At 41.6% G+C, this 19,332-nt stretch overlaps 1 long non-coding RNA gene across 2 annotated transcripts in view; it reads right to left on the reverse strand.

Moving 5' to 3' along the window:
• The window catches only part of LOC144688737 (uncharacterized), a 114,600-nt gene that overhangs the window by 47,454 nt on the left and 47,814 nt on the right, over positions 1-19,332 (reverse strand). The window contains exon 1 of one of the 2 annotated variants that reach the window (XR_013578478.1): positions 13,543-13,613. The exons of the other annotated variant lie outside the window; for it this stretch is intronic. This is a non-coding gene — a long non-coding RNA (uncharacterized LOC144688737). Of the gene's footprint in view, positions 1-13,542; positions 13,614-19,332 lie in introns of those variants that run through there. 2 annotated transcript variants of the gene reach the window in all.

Below are 19,332 nucleotides of genomic sequence, written 5' to 3' on the forward strand. Positions count from 1 at the left end.
GGGTCAGCACCTTAATAGTCGGGAGCTATCCAATTTGAGGTGGGTGGTGGCTGACCAGTGGGACACATTGGTCCCTCCCAACATTGGAAACAGCCCGTAGCAACTGGGCAAAATGTAGAATAGAGTTAGATGAAGGTAGAGGCTCTTCTGGTGCATAAAACTGGCATAGACCAGTTGGAACAAATGGCCTGTTTCTGTACTGTAAATTCTATATAATATACAATAATAGACACAAATATCTTGCCCAGATCATAATTCAATGCTGTTGTTACATTTCTATATTATGTTTTTGTACCATTACATACAAGGTAGTCTGAGTCAACTCCCAGAAAGACATAAAACACTCAAGCCACCTTAGGAAGGGACTGACACCACTAAATCCAAGGAGGTATCCCTGGTAGACTTGTCTAACCATGGTAACAATAGTCCTATGTGTACAGAAGGTGCATAATCCACTATTAAGGTTCTTATAATTTCTGAAATTATATCCCTGTAAAATGAACGTTCCTCTGTCAGAATCTAGAGATTTTTTGATTGACCTCTAAAAATCAGTACTTATGTTGGTCTGTAATTTACTTTCCCTACATCTTTTACTTTGTACATTACTACATAGAATTTAATAACTAGTCAAGTCCCTTAAAATCTAGAAATTAGCTGTCCTTCCTGTTCCCTTACAGTACAGTTAGAGAAAGGGTTTCTGCATTTATTGTTACCATTAAAGTTATATCTAGTGGAAACTCTTTCTAGAAACAGTTTGCAATTCTGCAAAGTAATGATGAACATGTTGTGAAATGCATGGGCTGTTGTGCAACAGCTGATTTCTGAGTTCTCTGACAAAGCTATAAATAGATCAACGTGCTACAAGACACACATCCCATGGGGGCAGGCATGAAAACATATTACACTTAAAATCACTAAACAATAATTATTTTGACAGGTCTTTTCATGTTTTAGTAACTTTATCTGAGCATATAGATTAAGCAATTTTAATTTCACCTATTACAAGGTTTAAACCTGTTAAAAACAACTTGGCAACAAGCGCAAATTCAATGTGAAAGAATACAAGTTTTATTCCATCATGTGTGCAGGAAATGTTATGAAACAGTTTGGGTGAACTACCTCCACCTTTGGACTCCCCTGAAACCATCTAAGGCAAACAATGAAACTATTGACTATTTTATTCAAAATGATCAAATATGTTTTTACATATGTGGTATCGCTGAACTGGAGGCATGAAGCTGGCCCAGGCAGCCATGGGAACATTCAATTCAAACTCTGGTAGATTGCCAACTACATAAAACACAATCTGTGCTCGTTTACAATTTGCTCTCCATGACAATTTATGGGGAAGATTTAATGGTTCAGCTTTGCAAAATCATCATATTTCGATTTATTATGCTTGTCATTTGGAACAAATTATCTCTTCTTATGTTTCTCTGACATAACAAAAAAAATCAGTTGACTGAATTGCCTATGCCAAATGACCTCACAACTTAATGTGTGTTGTGGTAACAAATCAATTGAGCATTTGCTTTAAATGACGTTTCTTCACTGGCTGTTTCACTATGGAACACCCTTTTGTATTATTTATTTTTCACTCCTTTCAGGCTAAGTAACTTCAGAAACTGTTGCTTATCGAAGTGAATGGTACCTTAAACAAAAGTGGAAATTGAGGGAGAACACATTTAGCCATTAGCGCTGGCAGGATTTCTACTGGAAAATGTAAAACTTAGCACTTTATGGTTCCAAATGCAATAATTATACAGGTAGTCGATTTCTCACAGTTTTCAGCTTTTTTTAAATTATCCCAAAATCCATCCATTCAGTTCAAAATTGTTGTTCACTTTTAACATTGAACCGGTTACAACATTTTAAAATCTCAAATCTATCTACATCCTAGGTAAACCAGTTTAGTTGCTTTATAACCAGAATTGTAAAAAATGTTCACCTTATTTTTATGGCAATTTATAAATTGGTATATTAAGACTATTCTGCTGATGTAGTGCAGAAATGCTTCTGTTGAGCTTTAAATGTCAACTTCAACAAACCAGCTTGAAGCGTTCTGTTTGCCAAGGGTGAGAGGAGGTATAAATCTTCTTTAGCCAAAAAGAAGTTGGGAAAAAACACTTACTCAGACCCACAGATTTCAACCGCACTAGCAAGCATAATGAGAGAAAAAAATGAAACTGTCTGAACATATAACTGCACTGGCAATCAATCCTCAGCACATATGCAATAGAAACACCTTAATCACATTGAAAGAGAACAGCACACAAGAATGGTTACTGGGTCCTTCATTTTAAGTATCTGCTGTAAACTACAAATTAAAGATCTGCTAACACTATCAGTAGCTCTTTTTAAAAGTAAGTCCTTACAAAGGATTGTCATTAACATTAAAATTCCTTTGCCTAATTGCGCTCACTTTTATTGCATAATTATTTTTAATCTGTGAGTGCTGGTGACATATCTGAGGCATTGACTACAGTGTGATATCGATAGAGGCTGACAGTTTGAGGGAGCTGAATTATTATCAGAGGTACAAGCCATTCATCTAAAGAAATCATTTTATCCTACAATTTTTCCTCCTCCTCCTCCTCCAATAGGAACTGACTCATACTGTACTTTCTTTTATTCATTCACAGGATGTGGGCGTTGTTGGCTAGGCCAGTATTTAGTACCCATCCCTAATTGCCCTTGAGAAGGTGGTGGTGAGCTGCCTTCATGAATTGTTGCAGTCCCTGTGGTGTAGGTACACCCACAGTGCTGTTAGGAAGGGAGTTCCAGGATTTTGACCCAGCGACAGTGAAGGAACAGTGATATATTTCCAAGTCAAGTTGAGTGGCTTGGAGGGGAACTTGCAGGTGGTGGTGTTCCCATGTACCTGCTACCCTTGTCCTTCTGGATGGTAGCAGTTGCTTCCATGGACATCGGGTTGCCTCAGATACCTCACCCCAGGTGACTGTATATCAGCTGTTGCTCTATAGAATGAATGGTCAGTCTTGAATGGATGCATCTAATTCTGTCCTCAGCTGATATTTACATGTGCCCACTTTGCAAATGCGGTCACTTGATAGTGATCACAAGTGGGACCCTGGCTTGTTTCCCCTTCTCTAGCCCAGGAGCGTAGAGACACAAACCATCACCCTGACCGAGATTAGTTAACATTGAGCAAGAATCAGATCTGTGATCCTCTCCATTTGTATGGCTTAGATTTACACACTAAGTTGTGGATTTATCTATTAAGCCATTAAGGGAGCTGAAGCACCCTTTTTTTTTAACCACAAATGATATTTCATCTCCCACACAATAGCTACAACTCATTGCAGATGATGATTTCACTAAATGTTTGAAAAATGATATATTTTTTAAATGAACAGAAAATAGATGGAATGGTGGTGAAGTTACTAATACTTTTCACCTCAAATGGAAATGATGACAAAATAATTTAATCATTTACAAAAACTAGAAAAATTCCACTACGATATATCAATAAGATGTTATGATAACAACGGAACAAATGGTTAAGAAGCACTTAATAAAAATGCTGTTACACCACTTTAATATTCAACAGTAATGTCTCAGCAAAGTTGTAAAACAATACAAAGCAGTTCATAAAAGTTTGAGGCATTGTATAGCATCTGTTACTAATTTGAAATGTATAACGGTTCTACTATTCCCTTCTGGCATCGAGTGAAATAAAAACCAATACCACTTCACTTCAAATCACATGGTAAAATATTGTTTGAGCTTAAACCACATGATCAGGTTGGAGGCTCCTTTTTTCTAATGTTGTCTTGCTATGACACCTACTGCAGACAAAACAAAAACTTGGTAAAAATGGAATAAAATTGCTCTATTAACTCTACTTTTATCAATAACATGCATAACAAAGATTGGAATATGTTGCAATAGTATAACACGCCCCAGGGTTTGAATATTATTGATAACACATGGGGCAGAATTTTACGTCCTGCATGTGGGCACGAGTCTGACCCAATCGGGCATAAAATAGTGTGCAATGACATCGTGCGAGCGTCCCAAAGTCACACTCGCGCGATATTTCGGTCGGCGTATGTCATTTAGATTGTCAGTTTGGCAGGCATGCAGCCGTGTCGGCATGCGCCCACTGAACTGTCAAAGGCCTATTAAGGCCATTAACAAAGTATTTAAAGTTGTTAAGAATGCTGCCCGTCCAACCTTAAGGTTGGCAGGCAGGCGAAGAGCCCAGGTGACCTTCACATTTTTCATGAAACCTCATCCACGGGCGGGATGAAGTTTCATGAAGGGTTTATTAATTACATAAAATTTTTTGAAAAAAATTAATGGACATGTCCCAGCTCATGTGCCAGTTTTACATGAGGGGTTATGTCCTTAAAAATATTTTTTACCTTTATTCCATTTTTCAGAACTTATACTAATCTCCTCCGTGCCTCAGGGAGATTTCTGCTCTCTTTCGTGCACATGCGCAAAAGAGTGTGGGCCCCAACTCAGGGAATTCCCCCCTCCACCCACACAGGGAGCGCTCAGTGCTTCCGTGTGTACGTCATGCTGGGCGGGCCTTAATTGGCCCACCCATGTAAAATGGCAGCACATACCCAATAGGGGACACTGTTTGGGTTCGTGCTCACTCCCACCCTCCCCTGACGGGTGAAATTTTTGCCCAATGTACAACATTGGCTGTAAAGCACTTCGGGATTTCCTGAAGTTGTGGAAGTCACTATATAAACACACAAGAATTCTTTTCTTTCTTAGTAGTAAAGGTCTCAACAAGAGCAGAAGGCTTTGAATAGGGAACAAGACATTGGAAGACCGACTGCTAATCTAAAAGTTTCAGATTGAGGAAGAAGGCTTTCAAGATGCAGGGAGTGAATTTGGCAGAGGTGACAGGAGATGGTGAAATGGATGGGACTGTCCTAACTCAGGGGCATAGACCATAAGACCATAAGACATAGGGGCAGAAATTAGGCCATTCGGCCCATCGAGTCTGCTCCGCCATTCAATCATGGCTGATAAGTTTCTCAACCCCATAACCTTTGATCCCCTTACCAATCAAGAACCTATCTATCTTGGTCTTAAATACACTCAATGACCTGGCCTCCACAGCCTTCTGTGGCAATGAATTCCATAGATTCACCACTCTTTGGCTAAAGAAGTTTCTCCTCATCTCTGTTCTAAAAGGTCTTCTCTTTAATCTGAGGCTGTGCCCTCAGGTCCTAGTCTCTCCTACTAATGGAAACATCTTCCCCACGTCCACTCTATTCAGGCCTTTCAGTATTCTGTAAGTTTCAATCAGATTCCCCCTCATCCTTCTAAACTCCATCGAGTATGACCCAGAGTCCTCAAACGTTCCTCATATGTTAAGCCTTTCATTCCTGGCATCGTTCTCGTGAACCTCTCTGGTCCCTCTCCAGGGCCAGAACATCCTTCCCGAGATATGGGGCCCAAAATTGCTCACAATATTCTAAATGTGGTCTAACCAGAGCCTTATAAAGCCTCAGCAGCACATCCCTGCTTTTATATTCTAGTCCCTCGAAATAAATGCCAACATTGCATTTGCCTTCCTAACTACCGACTCAACCTGCAAGTTAACCTTAAGAGAATCCTGGACTAGGATTCCCAAGTCCCTTTGCACTCCAGATTTCTGAATTCTCTCCCCATTTAGAAAATAGTCTATGCCTCTATTCTTCCTACCAAAGTGCTTGACCTCACACTTCCCCACGTTGTATTCCATCTGCCACTTCTTTGCCCATTCTCCTAACCTGTCCAAATCCTTCTGCAGCCTCCCTGCCTCCTCAATACTACCTGTCCCTCCACCTATCTTTGTATCATCTGCAAACTTAGCCAGAATGCCCTCAGTTCCTTCATCTAGATCATTAATGTATAAAGTGAAAAGTTGTGGTCCCAACACTGACCCCTGTGGAACTCCACTAGTCACCGGCCGCCATCCTGAGAAGGACCCCCTTATCCCCACTCTCTGCCTCCTGCCAGACAGCCAATCTTCTATCCATGCTAGTACCTTGCCTCTAACACCATGAGCTCATATCTTACTGAGCAGCCTCTTGTGCGGCACCTTGTCAAAGGCCATCTGGAAGTCCAAGTAGATAACATCCATTGGCTCTCCTTTGTCTAACCTGTTCGTTACCTCCTCAAAGAATTCTAACAGATTTGTCAGGCATGACCTCCCCTTGATGAAACCATGCTGACTTTGCCCTATTTTACCATGCACTTCCAAGTATTCTGAAATCTCATCCTTAATAATGGACTGTAAAATCTTACCATCGACCAAAGTCAGGCTAATCAGCCTGTAATTTCCCATCTTTTGCCTCACTCCCTTCTTAAACAGGGGGTTACATTAGCGATTTTCCAGTCCTCTGGGACCCTCCCTGACTCCAGTGATTCATGAAAGATCACCACTCACGCCTCCACTATCTCTTCAGCTATCTCCTTCAGAACTCTGGGGTGTAATCCATCTGGTCCAGGTGATTTATCTACCTTCAGACCTTTCAGTTTTCCTAGCACCTTCTCCTTGGTAATGCCCACCATACTCACCTCTGTCCCCCGACTCTCTTCAACTTTGGGGATGTTACTCGTGTCTTCCACCGTGAAGACTGATGCAAAGTACCTATTCAGTTCCTCCACCATTTCTTTGTTCCCCACACTACTTCTCCAGCGTCATTTTCCAGCGGCCCAATGTCCACTTTTGCCTCTCTCTTAACCTTTATATATCTAAAAAAACTCTTGCAATCTTCTTTTATATTACTGGCTAGTTTACCCTCATATTTAATCTTCTCCCTCCTTATCTCTTTTTTAGTTGTCCTCTGTTGGTCTTTGTAGGCTTCCCAATCCCCTGGTTTCCCACTGCTCTTTGCCGCATTGTATGCTTTCTCTTTAGCTTTTATGCTCACCCTGACTTCCCTTGTCAGCCATGGTTGCCTCGTCCTCCCTTTTAGTATGCTTCTTCTTCCTAGGGATGAATTTTTGCTGTGTCTCCCAAATTACTCCCAGAAACTCCTGCCATTGCTGTTCCACTGTCTTTCCTGCTAGGCTCATCTCCCAGTCAATTCTGGCCAGGTCCTCCCTCATGCCTCTGTAGTTGCCTTTATTCAACTGTAATACCATTACATCTGATTCCAGCTTTTTCCTCTCAAATCGCAGGGTAAATTCTATCATATTATGGTCACTTCCTCCTAAGGGTTCCTTCACCTTAAGCTCCCTTATCAAATCTGCCTCATTACACATCACTAAATCGAGAATTGCCTGTTCCCTAGTGGGCTCCACCACAAGCTGCTCCAAAAAGCCATCTCATAGACATTCCACAAACTCCTTTTCTTGGGAAACACTACCAACCTGATTTTCCCAGTCTACCTGCATATTGAAATCCCCCATGATCACTGTAACCTTGCCTTTCTTACACGCCTTTTCTATCTCCTGGTGTATCTTGTGCCCCACATCCTGACTACTGTTCGGAGGCCTGTATATAACTCCCATTATGGTTTTTTCACCTTTGCGGTTCCTCAACTCTACCCACACAGATTCTACATCATCTGACCCTACGTCATTTCTTTCTATCGATTTAATTTCTTACTAACAAAGCAACCCCACCCTCTCTGCCAACCTGCCTAACTTTTCGATAGGATGTATATCCTTGGATATTTAGCTCCCAGTCCTGATCCTCTTGCAGCCATGTCTCCGTGATGCCCACCACATCATACCTGCCAATTTCAATCTGTGCCACAAGCTCATTAACCTTATTTCGTATACTGCGTGCATTCAGATACAACACCTTCAGTCCTGTATTTCCCGTCCCCTTTCTCATTGTCGTCCCTTTATCTGAAGTGCTTGAAGTTATATTCCTAGCCCTTTCCAAACTCTCTGTCCTATTTTGTGTTCTGGAGACTCTAATAGCCTCTCCTGGGCTCTCCTTTCTTTTCAGTTTTTTCATAATTTTCCATGAAGTTGAATCCACCCCCGCACACGCTAACCTGCTGCTTTGTTTCCCATTAGTCATACTTCTTAGAGTTTTACCCTTCCCTCCCCCCCCACTTTCTAGTTTAAAGTCCTGTTGACCACCCTATTTACCCTTTTCACTAGAACATTGGTCCCAGATCGGATCAGGTGGAGACCGTCCCAATGGTACAGATCCCTCCTGTTCCAATACTGATGCCAGTGCCCCACGAAATGGAACCCCTCTTTCCCGCACCACTCCTTTAGCCACGTGTTTACTTCCTTTATTCTCGCGTCCCTATGCCAATTTGCACGTGGCTCGGGTAGTAATCCGGAGATTATAACCCTTGAGGACCTATTCTTTAATTTAGTTCCTAGTTCCTGATAATCCCCAAACAGGTCCTCTTTCCTAGTCATACCTATGTTATTTGTCCCGACGTGGACCACAACAACTGGATCCTCCCCCTCCCTCTCCAACATCCTTTCAAGCCGGTCAGAGATGTCCCTCACCCTGGCACCGGGCAGGCAACATACCATGCGGGACTCTCGATCCTGCTTACAAAGGATGCTATCAATTCCCCTAATTATAGAATCCCCTACAACTACCACTTGTCTTTTTGCTCCTCCCTCTTGAATGGCTTCCTGTGCCACGGTGCCGTGGTCAGCTGGCTCATCCTCCCTACAGCCCTGTTCCTCATCTGCACAGGGAGCAAGTACCTCGTACTTGTTGGAGCTGAGGCTCCTCTGTTCCTGAACACAGGATCCCTCTACCTGCCGCACTTGCAGTCACACCCTGCTGACCCTGACCACTGACCGGACTTGAGGTACTTAATCTACCGGGTGTGACCGCCTCCTGATGCAAAGCGTCCAGGTAACTCTCCCCCTCCCGGATGTGCCGCAGCGTCCGGAGCTCGGACTCGAGCTCATCAATTCTGAGCCGGAGTTCCTCCAGCAACCAACACTTGCTGCAGATGTGGTCACTGCAGCTCGCAATGGGATCTGCCAGCTCCCACATCATACAGCTACAGCACATCACCTGCCCAGCTATCTCGACTTAGTTAATTAATTTATTAATTAGCTTTGCAGTGTTTTTTTTTCAAATTTGGTGCAGATTTCCTACCAACCAATCAGGTCACAGCTTTCCTGTGATGTCACTTTTTCAGTTTTGTATCAGGCTTGTTGTATCCTTTCCTTCCCTCTCAGTCCTAACAGGTCACCAGACATTGTCAACTCTGGTGACATTCCTGGGAAATGAGAGCCCTGATAGAGCTAGGTGAATGTACCTTAAGTTTGCACACATTTGCTCTTCTGATTGTCCCTATTTATATCTTCACCCAGAATGCCAAAACAAACAGGCTTACAACTCTTGGTCATCAATTTAAGATTGTCACTGTGAGGGAGGTCAGGGTTTATTTACATAGAGAATTTTTGGAGCATGGAATGCTGTGCTGCAGCAGGAAACTGAGGCAGACATCATTGCATCATTGAAGGTAAATATTCAAAGCAGTGAAAGATGCAAGGCTATGGGATTAGTTGTGGATTGTCCTAGCAAAGATTTGTCAGATACAGTAGCTGTACAATTCAATTTACCACTTCCTGTTTTGTGCTTGAAAAATGGAAGAAGTTGAAAATTGGCAATGGAGAGGTGGGGGTGTGATATTCAGGCAGGTCTATAAATGGGCAAGCAGTCCTGCTGCTTGAAACAGGTGTAGGGCACTTAAGGATGCTATTTGGATCCTACATTGGGTGTAAGACTAAAATTAAAATTTAGGTACAAAAAGATGGAGATTATGTACCCTCTGCCCTGCCCAGGCATTGATCGGCCTACCTACTAGTCACTAAAATGTCACAAACTGAGTGTCTCCAATACTTGCTGTTTCTGTTTCAGATCGTGAACATCTACAGGATTTTGTTTTCTACCTTTAAAGGGCAAAATTATTTTTTCATCTGTAGAAGGCATGCTCCATCCTGGGCCCATCTAGCCCGCTGCAAGCTCTCCTTCTTTCCCCAGACCAACCTGCTAGCTGGCTTGCATGGCAGCCTGCAAATTTATTGTCCTTTCTGACTGGTGAACAGCAGAGCACCAGATTAGCTCAGAGAGAAATGCAGATCTCAGGCTGGTATGGACTGGCATGTGGAGACATTGCATGGCTGACCATTTTGGGCACCAGTCCAATTTCTAGGCCAACGGGCTGAATGGATACTTCCTATGCTGTAAACGTCTATGATTCCATGTGGATATAGCTTGCAAAAGATTTAAGTCGATCCTATTTAGTGCCACTATCTGAAGTATATTTCTTCATGTATAATTCTAATTTAGGACTGCCTAAGTATCACTTATGGTAGATTTTTCAATGTAGATCTAGTGATCAAGTTACTCCAGTTATCTTTCACATCTGGTAACAATCCCCACATAGCAAGAAGGAAACAAAAACATTCTCTTCCTGTCACCGTCATCATCTTTTTTTTAACTTTCTGCCTTGTAATGTTAAGCCATATGGAAAATCTCAGCAGCTGTACCAGTGGCAGTTAGTGAATGTAAGAAAATATCTGGCAGCTATAATGGAATATCCAACCCTGCATAGCGAAACATGGAGAGGGAAAGCTCATGGATGGAAAAAGGCTAAAATATGCACATAGTAAAGTATAAAAATGTCCGTGAATGTGCTCAAAGTTGATGTACACTCTTGGGATTTGTCTGATGTTCTTGCCTATTAATTGCACAAGCTTTGTTCGTGTGGTTTCTGACATAATTTGAACTACAATTTACGGCTTCAATCACCAAAGGGAATACTCCATTCCATAACCACAAACTCATAAATTGTGCTGGAAATACTCAATGCCTGGATGGCGGTACTTAACCTGTTCAAACTAAATATCACAAATAATTCTCCAAGTTATTCATGGTGATGATTAAAGCTAATCGCTGCTCTATGTAGTCTTTTATTTAGGGTAATACGGACAGCAATCTGCTGTAATGCATTCCCATCAAAGAGCTGAAGTGAAGTATAAGCATTGAGAGGAAAGTTCAGCATAGCCTAAACCATGGTATATCCCGTTCACCTATCACCACTACGGTTGCTGACCTACATTAGCTCCGGGTCCAGCAATGCCTCAATTTTAGATTGTTCGCCTTTGTTTTCCAATCCCTTCATGGGCAAGCCCCACCCCACCCCACCTATTTTTGAGATCTCCTCTTGCCCTACAAGCCTCTGAGATCTCTGAGCCCCTCTAATTCTGACCACTTATTCATCTCAATTTTCTTCACCCCACCATTGTGTCTTCAGCTACCTGGGTTCTAAGCTCTGAAATTTCTTTCCTAAATCCCTCTGCCTCTTGATCTCTCTCACCTCCTTTAAAATTCTTAAAATTTGCCTCTGTAGTCAAGCTTTTGATGACCTGTTCTAAAATTGCCTTATGTGGTTTGGTGTTAAATTTTGTTTGATTGCGCTCCTGTGAATCACCTTAGGTCTGTTTACTATGTTAAAGGCTCTATACTAATACAAGTTGTTGTGTTAGGTCCTTGAATCACAGTCATGCTGCACAATCATTTTTAATCAGGTGGCATTTGACTGACTTTGAGCGAATTACTGCTCTCTCATGCCTGGAAAATTGGATCATGCAATTCAAAATGCAGGTAAATTAACAAACTTACAATATTTTTATTCAATTCTTTATCTACTCTACAGAAGAATGTATACAGGACGAATTAATTATAATAACTAGCCCTGTGGATTAAATACAAAATTGGAGCTTGCGGTTTTGGGTTTAAGATCTTTTTGAATTAAAGTTGAGATACCACAAACTATCTAAATTAGAAGAAAATTGTTTTCTTAGAAAGAAAATGTGCAGATACATTGCCCTTCAGTTAGTGTTTGGTTATACTGAAGCTATATATTAGGCTCTTTGCAATCACCATTAATAGCCACCGGTGTTTAGTACAGCTGTTAAACTACTAGTTTATGATCTTAATATTATTTAAAAATGACTATTTTACTTGCATGAAATAGTCTTCTATCTCTATGTGATATGCTTTTGTGCATAAATGGATATTTTAACTGGTTTGTTTTCAAGATGCTGCCCAGGCATAAAATAGGCACCGCAGATTGTCCACCTGTTTTAGAAGCTGACTGGTTTAAAGTTCTATTGATTTAAACAGAAACAAAATTGGACAGTTTCTATACAGGCAGCCAAGTTGCAATGCTATTTTAGGTCTGACTTGAAAATCTAGCCATTTATCTCTCTGTTATAGTTACTTTACCTTCTGGCTATTACAGTATATTTTAAAAGCCAGATGGTAAAGCAACAGTTACAGAGAGACAAAATATCCATTTATATACAAGAAATTGATTTAACTACACTCTGTAAAATATACTCGAGATCCTGTTCTACTGAAGTGGAGATGGCCATCATCAGCTGCAGGGTCCAGAAAGATAATTGCATGATGCTCATTTCTATACAGACACTCATGCTACATTCTGCTTTTCATTTGGAAATGATAGTCAGTAAAGGAGATATGTAAATTTAATTCTGCCATTAGCCAAACTCTGCTCTCTCTAGAAGTTACTGAGGCAACCTTTCTTTTATTTGCAATGAACATGTCTAGTCGGTTTATATTTGTTCCAGATTAGGTTATTGGCCAATCATAATGTGTAAGGCTGATGAGAAAAATGTAAAGCAATTGTTGGAGAAATTGAAATATTTGTTTCCAAAATTATACCTTTAAGAACAAAAGCATATATAATGCTCTTGAGGGGGGTGGGGGCAGGGGAGATACAAAATTATGGCGTGCAAGCATTTAATTTGTGCTTTCTGGTGCGATATGTCAATCTTCATTCTGTAGATCTACACATGAAAGCTGTATTAGGACAACTGTTCCAGGATTTCAGGGTTATTTGAGTTCAGAAGACTTTAAGTATTTTTTAAGTTTCTATGACTCTTTCAGTCACTGGATTTGAATTTAAGTGATCTTTTCTGAATCGGTGTTATATATACTTTTGAGGAGTTACACTCCTCCTTGAGGAGCTAAGAGTAAGATAAGAAATAGAAGCAGGAGTAGACCATCCAGCCCATCGAGCCTGCTCTACCATTCAACATGATCATGGCTGATCTTGGGCTTTAACTCCATTTCCCACCCGCTCACCATATCTCTCGATTCCCTGGGAGAACAAACAACTGTCAATCTTAGCCTTAAATATATTCAGTGATGGCATATTCACAGCCTTCTGGGATAGAGAATTTCAAAGATTCACAACCCTTTGAGGGAGGAAATTTCTCCTCTTCTCAGTCCTAAATGATTGGCTTCTTATAGTGAGACTGTGCCCCCTTGTTCTGGATTCCCCAGTCAGGGGAAACAATGTCTTACTATCTACCCTGTCACGCCCCTTTATAATCTTGAATATTTCAATGAGATCACCTCTCATTCTTCTAAACTCCACAAAATATAAACCCAATTTACTCAGCTTCTCATTATAGAACATTATTAAGGTTTCCTGACCTTAACTGAGTTCTTGGAACAAGACAAAAAGGAAACAGACAGTGATTTTGGTGCAACAAGTTAACAGAAATTAATGAAGTGATTGAACAAAAATACTTAACAATAGGTTACGTAGAAAGGAGAGAAGCTGCTTTTGATTCTTGATCCTCGAAGCTGCCTGGCCACAGGTGAAACTCTTTCGAGTTATCAACAGTCACAGATTGCAACTCTTTCGAGTACAGTTCTTGGTTTCCGGGAGTGGGACATGAACCCACGACCCTCTGATTCAAAGGAGAGGGTGCTTCTCTTCAATGTCTTCTTTGTTCTGGCTCCTCCTCCTGCAGTGCTGTGTGCCTGTCTGCCTCAAGGTCCCTACTTTTATACCCTCCCAGAGGTTGCCTACATGCAGTTCTGCACATCGGCCCCTGCCTATGAGTGACCCCTTGACTATGTGAGGCCTGGCCAAATCACCCAGACTCGCTGGCTCCATTTTCATGCTGCTTGCTGACCACAGGGCACCGAGGGCTGCTTTTATCCTCTAACTGTGGAAAGTGCACTTTTTAAAAATATGTTTAACCCTTCAATTCCTAGGTCTATAAACAGTACAGTCAATATACAATTCAGAATCTTTAAAAAATTAAAATACAAACACTCAGAACACCTTCCTAAGGGAATTAACAACATTATCACAATTGCCCACAAGTCCCCACCTTGAGAACGAAATGCATTCTTGCATTGATGCTTCAAATAACTTAAAATTCGTCAATTTATCTCCGCAAAAGTTGATGTTCTGATTCCAAATTTTCAATAGCAATAGCCCTTTGGGAAAGTCTATGGGCAGAATTTTATGTCCCGTGGGTGGGCATGTGCCTGACCCGACCGGGCATAAAATCGCACGAGAAGATGTCGGGCAAGCGTCCTGACGTCATCGCGCACTCGCATCATATTTCGGGGAATTAAGCCCATTAACGGCGCAATTATCTCCGATTTTTTGTGGCCTGCCCAATCTTATCAGGTGGATGGGTGAATCGGCCAGCTGGCCTTTGCATTTTTCATCAAACCTCATCCAAGGGCAGGATGAAATTTCCGTTATGAAATAAAATAAAAATAAATATCTGTGGACAGCATTTTTAGAAGTTATATTTTCAGGTGCTTGATTGTGATGCATGGACATTTTTTTGCAGCCTTTTAAACCTTTATTTGAGCATTTTCAGGTTTGCAACTCCCTGAGGCAGCTGTCCGCCTTCAGGGAGCTTTCTCGCGGTGCTCACCTGTGCCCGCGGAAATATCATTGCCTGCCCACTTCCTGCCCCCACCCCAGCAGCCCTGAGCTTTTCAGCGCTTGGCCAGCCAGCGTGAAATCACGGTCGGGGGCTCGTTTCCTGACTGTTCCCGGGCCGGTCAATCGTGCATGTCCTCCAAAGTAAAATTCAGGCCTATGAATCATACATTTGAGACAACATGTCGTAATTAATACAATAATAGTTAAAACCACTTGAACAGACATAATATTAGCATAAATATGATTTGATACCTTGGGTGTTGACACACATTATGGGCTGAATTTTCCCCCCGTTGGGGGGGAAGTTGAAGGGCGGGCACGCACAGGCACGCTTCCGATCGGCGCCCCTGATCGGAGGCACGGCGCCATTTTACATGGGCGGGCCAATTAAGGACGTGACGTCTGCACAGAAGCGCTATGCTTTGGAATACCAAAACCGAGAGTGCAACCTTTCGCGCATGCGCATGAAAGAGCACACTCATCTCCCTGAGACTAAGTGCTGCCTCAGGGAGATCGGCTCAAAATGTACAAAACCTAAAAATAGGAACATAACATTTCCCTAACATGTCCCCTCATGTGACCACGTCACATGAGGGGACATTTTAGGGAAATTTTATGTTCCTATTTTGGTCACATGATCTCTCTCCCCATTGTGATTTCAGAAGGGAATTGATTAGCTCATGCCTGGACAGACCTTGATTATTGTTATGGCCTAGGTGATTTGTTTCTTTAATGTTCTAGCCATTAACTCCTGAATGATCCATCCTCCATCTTGACAATGTCACATGAGGTGGGACATGTCCATAATTTTCACATAAACTTTATTAAAAATTTTTAAAACCTACATGAAACCTCATCCCACCCGTGGATGTGGTTTCATGCTTTTTGTAGTTCGCGCCAGAGCTCCTGGCCTGCCCACCAGCCTTAAGGTTGGACGGGCTGGTCCTTTAATTACATAATTGACTCTGTTGATGGCCTCAGTTGGCCATTGACAGGTCGGCAGGTGCGCAGCTGATTTCGCTGCACCCCTGCCTTCCTGAAAATTTAAATAGGGCGCAGTGACATTGGGAGTTCCCCTTAAATCCTACCCTATAAGTTATTTCCCACCTGTCACTTGCTCCCAACTTCTTACTATCCTCACTATCTCTCCTGTGTTGTTGCTTTACTTGAAATGCATTCTGGCAATTATATTCTTAGGATTTAGCGATAAATGAATTATGGGGTACCCCAATGCCACTACAGTATCTTGAGCTTCTTTTTGCATATGTTACAACCAGGGAGGACACATGTCAGGACTCGTTCTTTCTTTCTCATTCCTCAATTAATTGTAACAGGGCTTTTTGTAATTTATAAGGAAGAAGGTATTAATTCAATGTCTATGTTCAACCATTTACGTGCTGACAGTCTGCCAGGCTTTCTTGAGTTTAAACAAAAGGGGTTAAGTTTTTTGTTGAACTAAAAACCCACCTAGGTAAAGATATCAAGATTATTTAAAAAGGTAAACCCATGTCCTGACCTTTGCAATATGCACACACACGTTCTACAGCAGGAAACTGATAAAAGATGAAAATGGAAAGTTCACTGTTTTTGAGACCTTTGCTGGTATCCATGGCTCAAGCAGAATTTTTCCATAGTGATCCTGAAATTCCAGTGGAGTTGAGGCTGGTGTAAACTGCAATTTCTGGAAACAGTCTCTTTTTAAACCATAATCCATCTTTTCCAAAAGGCAACGTGAATTATCTGAGACTCATTTGATAGAATTTCTCTATCTCTATAGTGGTTTCCAAAATGTATCAGAGATAGGGTATTGAACTTGAGAGAGAGGGGAGAGAGATAGTGTTACTGCTCCATTCGCAGATTTCTTCTAGACTCCTTTTTGTAAGCAGCTTGGGTGTTGTACTAAAAGCTACATCAAAATGGTTATTCTGGTCACATGATCTCTCTCCCCATTGTGATTTCAGAAGGGAATTGATTAGCTCATGCCTGGACAGACCTTGATTATTGTTATGGCCTAGGTGATTTGTTTCTTTAATGTTCTAGCTATTAACTCCTGAATGATCCATCCTTCATCTTGATGAGACAGAAAGAACACCATCTATATAGCCATTGGCCTGATAGGCTTTCTGTCTCCGCTTGAAAAGTAGCTTTATAGAAACGCAAATGGGGAGGGCTAGTACAGTTTCAGTAAATCTTTGAAGTTAATCTTGACATCAGCCAGTGCAAAATTGCATTGGAGGTGGCCCTGGCATGTCTTAATTGTAATCCACATTGGAATCTTCCAGAAGCTGACCAACTTGTAATACCATACATCAGGTGACCTGTGGCAGCCATCTTACATCAGTGTCTTTGCTTGCTTTTTAAAAGTCCTTGTAAAGCAGCTCAATATATATTTGATCAGCCGATGAAATGAAAGATTAATATCACACTTGCACATGTCACATCAATGTGACCGATACTAAATTTAACTCTTTAACTCTGTAATATTATGAGTAAGAATTGGTTGTATCTACCTGTCACCTTTTTGCACCATGTGAGAAGTGGTGAAGCTGAAAGTAGGAGTCTTAACCTGGCACTTAGTCAGTTCAAGCCACATAATCTTGGTTGATGTGGTCAAACAATATTATCCACTCCCCGATATGCTGCCTTAATCTCATTTGTCCGCCACCTTGTGACTGACATTTTACCTAGTGGCAAAATCTCATCAAGGGCAAAACCACAAGCTTTGATCTTTACATGTGTGACACTGCATCTGCATATATACACATATATATCCTTTATGGAATCACAGCACTTTAAATCACCTGCTAGCAATGTCTGATCCCTATTAAGGGTCGCAGGGTGCTCCTCATGTTCAATGTGCTTTCCCTCTTCCATAATTCCTGTGGAACCAACCCTAAATATTTCCTATTTACTTCCCTTTCTGATAAGTGGTATGCCTAATACTATAGATGCTATAGTTTCTGGGGTTTCACTATTCCTTTTTGCACAGGTGACATTCCTAGCTGTTTCATTAATGGTTCTAAGTTTTCTGCCATCTATTCTCCTAGCTTGGACAGGACAATCACAGGGCATCCTTTTCCTTGCCCTACTTGCCAAAGGTTAGATTCTACTTCGGTTAAAATATAACTGCCATAGATGCTACAACCAATAGCTTTAGAGATGTTCCCGTCATACCATTCTTTCCATTCTGTCATGTCCTTAATTATAATTAATTATTTCTGCAAAAAAGCTTAATCTCTAGCAAAGCACTTCATTCATCATCTGGAGCTGTTGATAACTACCTCATCCTAATATTGATTGTATTTGTCACCTCATGGCTTCATTATGCTCCCACATACTTTCTATATCTATCCTGTTCATTGCTTGTACTGCACCTCACCCCACCAACAAATTCACCCCCACTCCCCCACCCCCTCCCCACAACTACTCCTAATCATTCTCCTAAACCTCTTTTCTTCCTGGGCTTCATGGTTGCATTGTAATGGCTGGCATTAAAACGTATGTTCTTAACTTTACCTGGATCAGAACTTCCCAAGTGTTGTACTGAGGAGGTAGTTTCTCTAGAGTCCCTTAGTTGCTTCACTAATGGGTGTATGAACTTTTTAAAAGCAGACAAATTTCTTCCAGGAAGGCTAAACTAGTCAAATTCAGATTTACTGGAATAATCGCATCTTGTATGTCATCATATAGACCACCTAGCTCTGGAGCGACTACCAGACCATTGTCTGGTCCGGTCTGGTAGTGGACAGTCATGCCCTCAGTCAGTCAGTCAGTCCCTTAGTTGGCAGTCAGTCCCTTAGTTGCTTCACTAATGGGTGTATGAACTTTTTAAAAGCAGACAAATTTCTTCCAGGAAGGCTAAACTAGTCAAATTCAGATTTACTGGAATAATCGCATCTTGTATGTCATCATATAGACCACCTAGCTCTGGAGCGACTACCAGACCATTGTCTGGTCCGGTCTGGTAGTGGACAGTCATGCCCGTCAACTCTGTTTCCCTAGCTGCCTTTAAATAGACATGCCCATAGCTCACACTGCATTGTATCTGATGGCTACTTTCAACATATGATGTGATATGGCCAGGTGACTACTTATTTGACTTCTGAAATTATTTTGACATATAGTCAGGTTGGGGCCATCCATTGAATAAAAGATTACCAACCCATCTTGTCTAGGCAAACACTAAAGATAATTTAATTGAGTTGCTGCCAGAGAATATGGCTTACCTCCCTTTCCCAGCTGTCTCATTTTTCCACCACCCTATTGCTTTTCTGGGAATCCACCCTCATCTCTGACCCATATCCATCCTACTTTTGTCATTTTATTTTTACATTGACCTTACAGTTTAACCCCTCCTCCCGTCCTTATCTTTGGTTTCCAACAGGCACGACCTGCATGTAATTGTGCTGTTGCATTGATTGACTGGGAGATTTCCTCGGTTGATTTCATGGAGTGATCCCCCTCGGAGTCTTCTCCGTGCTAGGTGTGGCAAGATTCCATAGTGTGCTGTTCCTGGTCCTTTCTTGACAATAATGATGGCGGCTTGACCATACATCAGAGCTATCACGAAGAGGAACTTCCACACGTCAGCTCAGCTTACCTCTTAACAAAACATAGTATTTATCCTTTC

Source organism: Cetorhinus maximus, chromosome 1, assembly GCF_964194155.1.
Source record: "Cetorhinus maximus chromosome 1, sCetMax3.hap1.1, whole genome shotgun sequence".
NCBI lineage: Eukaryota > Metazoa > Chordata > Chondrichthyes > Lamniformes > Cetorhinidae > Cetorhinus > Cetorhinus maximus.